This window comes from Gigantopelta aegis, chromosome 4 (genome assembly GCF_016097555.1).
Source record: "Gigantopelta aegis isolate Gae_Host chromosome 4, Gae_host_genome, whole genome shotgun sequence".
In the NCBI taxonomy this organism is placed as follows: Eukaryota; Metazoa; Mollusca; class Gastropoda; order Neomphalida; family Peltospiridae; genus Gigantopelta; species Gigantopelta aegis.
The window spans coordinates 74,382,889-74,395,064 of record NC_054702.1 but is presented as its reverse complement, the minus strand read 5'-3'; the positions used below and the strand labels follow the sequence as shown (position 1 = coordinate 74,395,064).

The 12,176-nt window shown below is 37.2% G+C and overlaps 1 protein-coding gene across 3 annotated transcripts in view; it reads left to right on the top strand.

Annotated features, from left to right (window-relative positions):
* Positions 1–1,188: 1,188 nt before the first annotated feature.
* Positions 1,189–12,176, top strand: part of LOC121371082 (gamma-aminobutyric acid type B receptor subunit 1-like) — a 159,825-nt gene continuing 148,837 nt past the window's right edge. Inside the window, exon 1 of one of the 3 annotated variants that reach the window (XM_041496717.1) lies at positions 1,189–1,246. The gene's annotated coding sequence lies outside the window, so the exon portion shown is untranslated. Of the gene's footprint in view, positions 1,251–12,176 lie in introns of all 3 variants that reach the window. The other 2 variants (XM_041496716.1, XM_041496715.1) reach the window with 2 other exon arrangements.

The following is a 12,176-nucleotide window of genomic DNA, read 5'->3' as shown; positions in this document are numbered from 1 at the left end:
CACCGGTAGATGTCGCTCGAAGCACAGAAATGCCTATGTCACGACAAATTTCCCAGAGTGCACACAGACTTTGGGTGCGTTCCTTTCACCTCTCCTGGGCATGTTTCAGCTGTTCTGTCCTGGACAGCGAATGGAATGAGTTTGGAACAGGAAGTTACTTTACCAACATGGGTGCTTCTTTTGAGGAAGTGGCTGCTGCAGCAATCATGATACTTGAATCGGTATAAGACGACAATGATAGTCCGTCACTGACCATGTTGACTATACTACAGTGTTTGAAATAATAAATTTTATATACCGGTATAAACCGCAATTAGCCTACATTTGCTATTCGGCACCGGGTACTAGTGGCTAACCTATTGTTATTAGCAATTAGATGCACCGTTTATTATTCTTGGTAGTAGTAGTAGTAGTAGTAGTAGTAGTAGTGGTGGTGGTGGTGGTGGTGGTTGTGGTGGTGGTTGTGGTGGTGGTGGTGGTAGTAGTAATAGTAGTACAGTCTGTAGGAACCAGAGGTGGGGAGGACATCCCCAGGACGAAAATGTATGGGTCTTTTTTGTCCTACTCTATTTAAATAAAGGTAACAATATAGCTTGTGCTCCCCACCCCCACCCCCCAAGGTTGTATCCCCTCTCCAGATATCGTAAGACTTAGCAAAATTATTGGTTTTAAGGATTTGTAACGTTTTGTATTGAGATACTTACTTGTCTAAAACACGTACAGTCTCCCCCGCCTGCATAGGAGCAGCGCACCGCCCTATTAAATTAAAATTTCTTTTTATTTCAATATTAAAAAGATGTAAGATAAGAAAAACACATTAAAAAACGAGCACGCTCTAATATTTTTAAAACCAATAACATCAAACTATAAATTATTAATCTATATACAATATATGGAGTAACCGGTGAGCGGTGAGCATGTTATTGCCAGATAACACCCTCCCCCGTTATCAACCGGAAGCTGACATCACCATATGTCCATACAACATTCACACCAACACCACATTTATAATATATAAAAAGAAAAGGAACATTATATATATATAAAATATATTAAATACATTTATTTTAAAACATCGGTATAATATTACCTATTTTATTATATATACAGTAATTCAGTTAAAATCATGTTTTAAAAAATATAAGCACTCCCTCGAAGCCGCTAGGCGCTGCGGTGCGATCGAGCAAAAAGGTGGAGAGACCGGTCAAACAATATTAGTTCAAAAAGCAGACTTGTGAAATGCAAAGTTAGTAAGTAAAACTCTTTAAAATATTTTTTCTAGCATGTGTGTTTTGGCATGGTATCGGTTTTGAAGTGCTGTTTTAAAATAATTACGCGTCATTGAAGAAAAGCCGTGACGTCATATGCATAGCCATAGTTTTTGTATCCTGGCGTCATATGTTTTCGATACGATTAGCAAAAAACCCACAACCCCACAATACTTCGTACATGCAATAATACGTTATCTTTTTCAAGTAACATTAGTTTATTGTGAAAAACAGTAATAATCCCCCATGAACGCCAAGTTTTTCTCTAAAAAAACTAATAGCCCTTTCCTCTAACACCACCCCCGCCCCAATACGCAGGTAGTGACGACACGCCAGACATTACTGTGCTCTATATTTAGCAACAATTTAGAAAGTTGGAAAGGCGGACAAATATTACGCTGATCGCACATGTACATAGTCTGGGCGTAGACGGGGTTTGGGGTGTCACCTTGAAGTGGAATTTATACGAATAGTATATTTGTGTAGCTGAACATTTCTAGATAAAGGGTGCGCTTGTTGATATCTCCAACTCGTAGGCAAAATTGTGTTTTAGCCTTTTTTTTATTAAGGTACACATAGTTCGTCCCATCCTCCTATAAAGATGATTTTTGTAAATAATTTCAGTTCAGTAAGAAAAACAGTAGCGTGTTTTTGAAATAACAAAAATATACTATTTGTGTGCGCAATTTTGAAACAATCGGTTCAGAAATAAATAACTTGTAGTAAATTCCATAGCATGAAAAAAGGCGTTCCCTGTGGGAAGGACAATACATTCCAGGAAAATTAAGTCAAAATAATACAGAGCTGATTTTTTTAGGATAGTTACAGAATATATTATTATCAATAACATACAAAAGTTCACAACTCTTCGAGGTGTGCAAACTTTAGGTCTCACCACACAGATCACTTCCGGGTGAGATTTCATTCATCAGTCCACAATAGTTCCTAATTGTGACGCAAGTTATGGTTCACATATTCACTTCTAGGAAATGGTGAAGAATTAAAACAATATGTATGTGTAATGGTAAGCCTTCTGGCTGTATTTTGCCCATGCTATTTTGTAATATTGTGCGTTGACCTTTTGGGACATGAGTGTTTAGCGTAAGAGACAGCCGGAGTGAATCAGTTAATGAACCACCTGTTCGGACCGGTATTACAGCCAGATGCGGTCATAAAGCAAAACACTGAGACGGAATTGTTCTCAATTTTGGAGTGAAAATAAATGCTTATATAATGTATGTTCTCAGTGGTGTATGTTGTTAGTGCCAACGAGAACACGTCCTATTGGCAATCTTCATTTGACGTTGGGCAGATGACATCTGTGTAAATTTGACATTTCGCCCGAACACTCCCGCAAAAGCTGAGGTCCACTTTTCCCTCTTTTTTCTTCTTTTTTTAATCTTTCACAAATACTTGATTGAACTTTTGCAACTCTCCCATAAAACATTATTTGCTTGTCTTCGTCGTTTAGCTGCAGTGTACATTATTCAGAATTTTTAACTAATCTGGCAAAAGAAAAAACCCCAACCCAAACGAACCTACGTCTAGCAAAACATTTTAATTGTACTTTCTGCTATATTGATCAGAACAGAACACATCTTTATTTACACTCAGACCACATAACAAGTAATACATGGGCACATAGTTACAATATGTGCAATATAATGATACTGCAGTTCTACATATATAATATAATAATACAAGATTAATGTGGGGGCATAAATGTTCTCATAATCTAAAAATTTACAAGTATTATTTAATAAAGTAATATTCGTGTTACAGAATAGATAATGATATTTAAAGGGACAGTAAACTAAAACATGAGCCTTATGTGTTGGAAAGATGCATACCCGGACCGCCATCACATACAGACATTTTAACAAATGAAAAACGCGTAATTGTAGTGTTAATAAAAAAAACCGTGATTATTCCTGCTAACTGGGGGCAGCCATTTCTTTTCTTTTCGAGGCGTCCGGTATAGCTAGCTTGGGGCGAAGTGACGTCAGCTCAGGACTGGCCAAATCCTGTATGCACAGTGTAAACAAACGCAGTAATTATCGACAAGGCGCTTCTCTTTGGTCAACCTGACTTGTAAAACAACATAAATGGCGTGATAATATAATAAAGTATTTAACTAAATATATTTCAAGTTGCATTAACGGAACGAAATGGGGTTATAGTATTTTTCTTTGTTAAATAATCCAAAGGAAAAATGTACACTATGAGACCTATTGGTAAGTGATAATGTTCTTTTCCTTGGGACTACGTAATTGGTCAGTTCTGTGGTTTTAGATGGGAAAGTCTACTTAATCAATAGTTTTACAGACCTGTTTACGGTAATAAACCATGCCCATTTCTAGTTTAGGGGTGACAGGTAATATTACACAATACCAGTATGTAGTTTCGTGTCTAGACAGCGTCAATTAATTGGCTCATCTGGTTACCATTCAAATACGCACCTGCCAATCAGGAATCACGGGTAGAGGCAACTAACAGAATATACCAATTAACTAAGAAAACACTCCGTGTATCATTTCAGTGTGTAGGTTAATGCATGGACAAAACATGATGTATTTATTTCGACTTGTGTAGCCAGTTTGACAATAGTGGTTTATTTTGTATTGAAACATAATATGAGACGTCACATGTGAAAACCTACAACTTGGCCAAAAAAACCCACTTTGTCTTATTTTTGGGAAAATAACAGGTAATAACCGTACAAAACTAAATCTCAGGTATTTGGGCTCTATCTTAATTATATCTTGTAAAAATACAGCATTAATGACGTCACGTTTTCAAAATCAAAGTAGACGGCGTCAGAATGAAATTTCAACGTTATTACCTTATTCTAGGTTATTTCCCGCCCAATTTCAATGAAATCAATTGATTTGGAATCGGTACTTTTTTCTTTTTATTTTATATGAAATTTAGCGAACTACATTTCGCACCAATGTTTTTCAAATTTCTGTTTGCACCCCACCCAAATTTATTCAGATTCCTGTATCCACTATGGAGTAATTTCATATTGTGTTGGTGTTGTACTGTCGAACGATATCGTTTCATTCTTCGGTTGGTAGTGGGCATGTTGTAACCTGATGTTTAGGGCGGACAAAGGGTCGATTGGTTTTATATTTAGTTTTGTTTCTGTTGTTACAAGTGTTCTCGCTGCTCCATATAAGCGGAGCGGACGGCCCGCTGTTGCATTTGCCGCTCCGGTTTCGTGTTTTGTCGCCCCCTTTATTTTTCTCCATCCCTCTTTATTTCCCACCATCCTACAATATTTTACAGAACCCAGCTCCGCTATTTCATACTGGACACTTTTTTTCACACTGAAAAAAAAATCATCAGTCGGCACACTCGACAACAAAGAAAACAAGCCGCGGTGTGAAAAAACTTCAGTAGCTTACGATAGTTACCGTAACGTAATTTAACACTATTTTAACAGCCTCGGTCTGATATTTTGTTCTCAATTGCAGATGCAGTTGGTCGTAACTGATGATTTTAATTACTGTCATTTGTTTAGTCGGCAATTCTTTAAAAAATATTAGAAACTTTTAATTTTGGGGGTATCACCGCTTAAAAAAATAACGGAAGTGGTAGTGTTCATCATTAAAAGTATTTTTCTTGGACGCCAAATTATATATGCACTGCCTTTACAAAAACTAAACTTTTTATCACCTGGCGATATCAGTGCGATCGATTCATTCGATGAAGAAATAAAAAGAACACAGACATGTTATCCTAATTTAGGGGATCACCTTTATTTTTTTTAGATATCTTGAAATCTTTATTAAAATAATATTAAAACAAGGGGTATGTCTTTTCGCAAAGTCGACCAATACCCAACGATAGGCCTACACGTAGCCCAAATAGGCTACTCGGGCTAGTCTATACGGTAACCATGTCTCCCACCCTTTTTTTTTTCTCTTCTGGGTTTTTTTCTAGGAGGCCTACATTTCCTTCTGCTCTTTTTCCATTTCCCTCAACTTCAAAATATGGTCATAAATTTGATTTTCACATTATTTTCTAAAAGACAATCCACTGCATCCTTTCTGTAACTTGTGTTAATTGGATCAGGTTCAGTGTCATTCTGCTCACTGGTGTTATCATCAGATAAGTCTTTGATTCTATGTTCAGTATTATTGTCAACATCTACTGGACTGTATTTATCATATTCATCCAATACAGTTAAAGTTAAAGTTAGAGAACATTGATTTATTAATCATCGGCTATTGGATGTCAAACATTTGGTAATATTGACCTATAGTCTTACAGAGGAAACCCGCTACATTTTTCTATTAGTAGCAACGGATGTTTTATATGCACCATCCTACAGACAGGATAGCACATACCACGGCTTTTGATATGCCAGTCGTTGTGCATTGGAAGAATAATATCGCTAACGTTTCCATAATTAACAAAAAAAATTGCGATAGCCATACGTAAGTAAATCCAGTTTCATTAAAAATATTTTCTACAAAATTAAACCATTTATATACATGTGTTCCATAAACATAATCAGATAAAAGGGCATTGTATATTCTAAAGGATAGCGTATTTTTGTTATCACTATTTAACATCCTACTCCAATAGTTAATCATTTTACTTTTCACATACACAACAAGTAGGAACCTTCAAAGCTCACCATAAATCATATAAAGTGGTGTGCTACGTTTTACACCAAGAATACTTCGCAAAAATCGTATATGTACACTTTCAATAATAGAACAATTTTCAAAACCCCATATCTCACAGCCATAAAGTAAAATAGGTAAAATAGTCTGGTCGAAAAGTTAAAGCTGACAGTCAGTTGGTAAATTGAGGTTACTTATTCGAGATTTAAGTAAAAACATAGCTTTAGTGGATTGTTCTTTAATACATTTCTTTGTCAGTGAGTATGTACAGTTCTTTGAAAAACACAATCCTAGGTACTTATAACAATCAGTTACTTCTAGTATGCTATCGAATAGATTAAAAACTGGGTGTCTACGACCTTTAAATCCAAAAACAACAACTTTGGTCTTTGCAATATTTATAGTTAAGTTTCCATCTAATACAATACTCACGAAATACATTTAAAGACGTTTGCATATCATTAATATTTCAGCAAATATCACAGTATCACCAGCATAAAGGAGAATAAGTATTTTGAGAAAATCTGTTGGAGCGTTGTCATCAATGTTAATACCATTGCACTATTCAGTATTCAGACAACTTTCTAAATCATTAAAGAATATAGCAACTAAAAGAGAAGACAAAGTTTCTCCTTGTCGTACTCAAGATTGGCAGTAAAACGACTCTGATATATGTCCATCATACTTTACACAGGATTTAATATTTTAATACATGTTAAATATAGCAGTAAAACATTTACCAGATATGCCCTAGGTTTATAACTTTATAACACAGTCCAGATCTCCAGACTTGATCAAAGGCTTTACTGAAGTCAATAAATGTACAGTATAGTTTTTTCTTACGATATCTTAAATAATCAATAACACCGTGTACGGTAAATAAATGATCAGTCACAGAGTAGCCTTTCCTGAAACCGGCCTGGTTTTCAGAAAGCAAATTATTACTTTCAACAAACTTAGTTAAGCGTTTATTTAAAACTGACGTAAATAACTTACCCAGACAACTGAGTATAGTAATGGGTCGATAATTCTCGGGTTAAAAGGGATCACCTTTGTTTTTATATATAGGTAGTATAACACCATTCAACCATGACATCGTAGTATTCGATAATTACGCGACAATGACAGCAGTTCACCTTCCATTGATTTGTGAACCAAAGAAATGCAAGGTTAAAAACAGAAAGTAATCCTGTCGGGTCGGGTCGGGTCGGGTCGGGTCGGGTCATAGGTTTTAACGTGTACATTTAGAACAAGCTTTTGTAGCACACGCTTGCCATGGGCGCAGGTGTCCACTTTCGCCGGCTCCACTGTCCAGAACAGGAAAAGGTTTGAGGTGGATGGGAAAGGGGGTCGCCCGCGCTGGATGTGCAAGGGAGCACTAGCAGCCCGATCAGGGTCAGTAGCGGGTGAGGGTTTGTTTTGGTGCTCTTCAATTTGCAAATGTCCCGTAGGATTAAAGCCAATTAAAAAATACTGCATAATTTTTAAAGGTAATTTTGACGCATAATTTAGAATGTTTAATCAAAATTGAAAATGGAGCTAATTGGTTGATTTAATTTAGCTGATCGAAAGGTAGGTTCTGCCGAAAACTCCTTATGTTTATATAGAGATTCAAATCGACACTGGCTTCCATATATATCAAGCAATATTATTGTCATTTTTGACATAGACGTTGCTTTACCATTTTCAAAATGATTTATGACCAACATGTTGATGTCACTTTGATGATATGACGCATCAGTGACACAATAGAAATGGGATACACTACCTTTTGCTGAAAACGTTTGAGGACTACACATGCACTCTTAACAAGGGCTGCATGTGTTGGCGGTGATTCGTGATGATACAATTTTTAATAACATAATGTATTTCGTTTTTCACAAATATATTCATTATTAAAGGAATTGATCATAGTTCTGAGGTACACGTACTTTTTCTGTTACTAAGGTTATAATAAGCAATTGCCGAAAATATTAAAAATATACTTCGAGTCAATACCCCGAACTGTTGTGTGGAGAATATCATTATCTTGAAAAAAAAAAAAAAAAAAAAAAAAAAAAAAAAATAGCCGTATTAACAAAAATACAATCTACAAAATAGTCGCAATTGTTGTTTTAAAATATCTTCTTTTTTATAAGTTCTAGTTGACATGAAAATGCTGTTTAGGCTTTTAGAGATTTAATTTTTTTCAATGAACATGTCCCAGAAAATACCTAGTCGAACCCTCCCACTCGAAATGCTGGCTACGGGCCTACTATCGCTAGCACAGTTTAAACATTTGCGATGGGATATTTAAAACAAAAATAAAAATAAAAGTTGTTATTCATATAAAATTAAAAAAATAAGATGAAGAACAAAAATGCTATTTAAGGATGTTCATTTTTGCTGTTTGTTCTGTTGAATTGCGATGATAGTTTAAATCACTTATACATTTATAAATATTATTTAAATAAATAATGTGTATTAAATTATTAAGATAAATCACTTTAAAGCTATAGTTTACGGACCTAAATCTTCAAACATTCTTTAGCGGTTTATATACATGAATAGTATAAATATTTTTTTAATTGTAGATAAAACTTTATGTTCTCCAAGATGGTATTGTCAGTATTTGAGCTCGGGGCTTAAATAAATAAATTCCCGGTACAGTTCTTTTGTGATGTATCTGCTTATTTGACTATGACCACCAGTTGATTACTAGTACATAACTACATATACAATATAGACACTTTGACCACTAACAGTTTACCGTTACCTGTTAAAAAAGGTAGAAAATATGAGAATGAAGAAAATAAACAAATGGTAGATACGTGGTTTTCTAACCCGAGTACTCTGACGGTAAGAAAGCAAGATGGACATCCAGACAATTATAACGCTCTATAACCGTCAGAGACCAGTCTATATAAATTCTTCACAATCTTTGCCTACTAAATGGTAGTAAACTACGTATTTAACCGGAACGTTATTGAGAGGGGGTGCTGTCGAGTTTCATTCTGTAGTGTGTATTAGTGATTAATATATGAAAAATATAGTTATTAGAGAGCTCGAAAAAGATCGATGTAAAGGTATTTAATGTCAAACAAAGGATTGTTGTTGTATTAGAGCGGGAATATTTCACTACCGTTTGGTAGGTTGAGATTGCGCAGAATTGATAGAGATTGGTCTCCGACGGCTAATGTCCAAATGTCCGTCTACCTCTCTTAAGGGGCCCTCACATATTATCAGCCGGCGTCCGCGCGATTTTTCTAATCGCAGGAGTCGCCAGGGGATTTAGAGTCCGTGGATGAATCGGGCGAACTTCATGTTTGTGAAGTGTGCCCTCACATATTAGACGGGGCCCGGGCGGTGCCCTTTGAACATTGGATCGCAGTGGAGACAGTGCGACCGCTGATCAAAGAACAGGTCGGTAGGCGTCCTGGCGGATCCCGGCCGGACGACTGGCGATTGATGTCGGGCTTCCCCCCCCCCCCCCCCCGGCGTCCGCGCCTCGATTTTATATATATGCGTTGTATAAAGTTGTGGGGGCCGTTTAGAAGCCGTCGGGGGGTGGGGGATGTGGGCGGTCGGGACCAGCGAGGCGCCCGGCCGATGTTGTACAAATCGCCCGGGATTCGTGAGAAGGTCGTGAGGCTATCGTAGGGTGGCCGTGAGGGCCCCGCGAAAATACCACGACGCCCGGCGGATTTTTTCCCCAATAATTTTCGTCAGGCGTCCGCCAGATCACCGGTCGGTTTCCGGCAGACCGCCGGGCGGGGCCCTAGCGACGTGTCTATGGGATTGCCACGACCTAAAATCGCGCTTGAAAAATCGCAGATTTGGAAGTCAGGTTTTCACGCCCGCGGGGTTCGGGCGACCCCTAAAAATGGCAGCGGAGCCCGTAGAAATCGGGCAGCGTCCGCCCGGACGCCTCGAGAAAATGATCTTTTTGGCGCGACGGATATGTGAGGGCCGCTTTACCGTCAGCGTACTCGGGCTAGGGGTTTTACTGACAGACAACCAGGTGGTTTTTGTTTGTTCGTTTTTTTGTTTTGTTTTTTGTTTTTTTGGTAGGATGGGAGTGTCTTTCAAATATGTAGGCCTACTCATTTCACATTTTTCTTGTTTTCCATTGTCTGGGCTTATATGAGGTTTGAACATCACAAAGATAGCCTAATAGATTTCTGCTTCTGCTGAAATAAAAGCCTGAAAATGGCCAAAAGTTCTGCAGACTTCACGGTTTTTTTTTAGTTCAGCGACTATAGCCTATATACCTATCGTAGTTCAGTCGCGTGTGCAGGGGAGGGGGGGGGGGGTGTTGTTGGGGTCGAAACTCCCCCCCCCCCCCAAAAAAAAAAAAAAACCTCACCCAAAAACAACAACAAAAACAAATTCATTATATTTTCCGGGGAAGCACGACTGGACCCCAAAATAAACTTCACTCGTCACAGTCTATACCCCCACACACAGGGCCGGACTTAGACTGGGGCACTTCAGGTTCGGGGGCCCCTCAACATAGAAATTAAATTACATGACAAATAAAAAAAAATAACTAATTTTATAATTATTAATTTATTTTTATTTTTATAAAGGATGTCCTTAGTCTGGGGGGCCCGTGGAAATTGCCCCCTTTGCCCCTTATAAATCCGGCACTACCCATACACATCTGCTAAAATCGCTGCACTCGCGCCAGGTGTTAGATGGAAATAGAAACAAAAAATCAAACTTTATTTCTTTCTTGCCTTTTTGTTTTTTTAATTTAAATTTTATATGCTTTTTCATCATGCTGGTAGCCCTCAGTTACACTAGTGTAACAGAATTCACAAAAACAGTGACGCAATTACCATTCATATAATTTATGTCCCGTTCTTTACATGCAGATAAACACGTTTGTTTGCCCTCCTATTCCTGTTTGGGCATACGCATGCGTATACTAACTTTACGTCTGTTACTATTGTCACAGTGCTAAACTTCAACTTAATAACAATACGGATTATATCTTTATTTTTACATGTGCATTAATTAGAATTAGTTAATTGGTAATCTGACGTCTACCATGGTATCCACTTAGTGACATGCCAATCAAACCAATTAGTGTCAAGCACTAATTAAATATGTAACGAGCAATATAATGCAATGCAATTTAATTGTTGCCACGGGTATTGCAGTCGTCTGAACGAGTACACCTTGACAACTGTATATTACATAGATACGTGTTTAGTATACGTCTTATAAATAAGGATAATCTACCCATGAAAGATAGACTTGGGGAGAACACATACTGTTCACATGCCTTGAAGTTCTCTCACAAAGCACAAACTCAACTGGAAGATCCGAGCGACAGTTTTGTAACATAAGCAATGCCAACTCTATCGGGAGACCTGTGTGTCATTAACCCAAGAGCTCTGACTTGTATATTATCTGTATCACCATGTTGTTAATTTATTAATCACGTTTCATGTTTGGAAAGTACAATACAAGAAACTACATCACCAACTTGAGATTCTGTTACTTCATTTAACATTCATTCGTAAATTACGCTGTTACTATATTTAGCTTATTGACAAGGGATATAGTATTGTACAGGTGTTTTCGCTATATTTTGACAAACGTTGTTTTTGATAGTTTCATTGGTTGTCTATTTTTGTCCATGTTATGGTAGTGTAGAGTCTATACTCCGTGCAATAATTAAGGTCGACGACAATCACTTTTTGCACCCTTGTTTTGGCTTCGTACACAATAAATATAATATATCTCACCGTAATTACACTTGAAATCCATATTTCGTAAAAGGTACAATTTTTAAATCACAAGATTTTTTTTCAAACACATTCAGGTGCATTAGTAATGTTCAAACAAAAAAACATTAATAGCAATTTTGCATTGGAATTTTCCCGGCGTTCTGAAAACGGAAACGTCATATACTTGGTTTGCGATTATTGTAAGGTCTCACTACACAGATGTCATCTGCCGTTGAAACCCATGTTAAATTGCCCAACTTCAAACGAAGATTGTTATTAGAACGGGTTTTCATTGGCACTAACAACTTACACCATTGCGAACATACATTATATAAGCATTTATTTTCACTCCAAAATTGGGAACATTTCCGTCTCAGTTTTTTTGCTATATGACCGCATCTGGCTGTAGTACCGGTCCGAACAGGTGGCTCATTAACCGATTCACTCCGGCTGTCTCTTGCGCTATACACTCATGTCCCAAAAGGTTGATGCACAATATTACAAAATAACATTGGCAAAATACAGCCAGACATTCACCATTAAACATACATATTGTT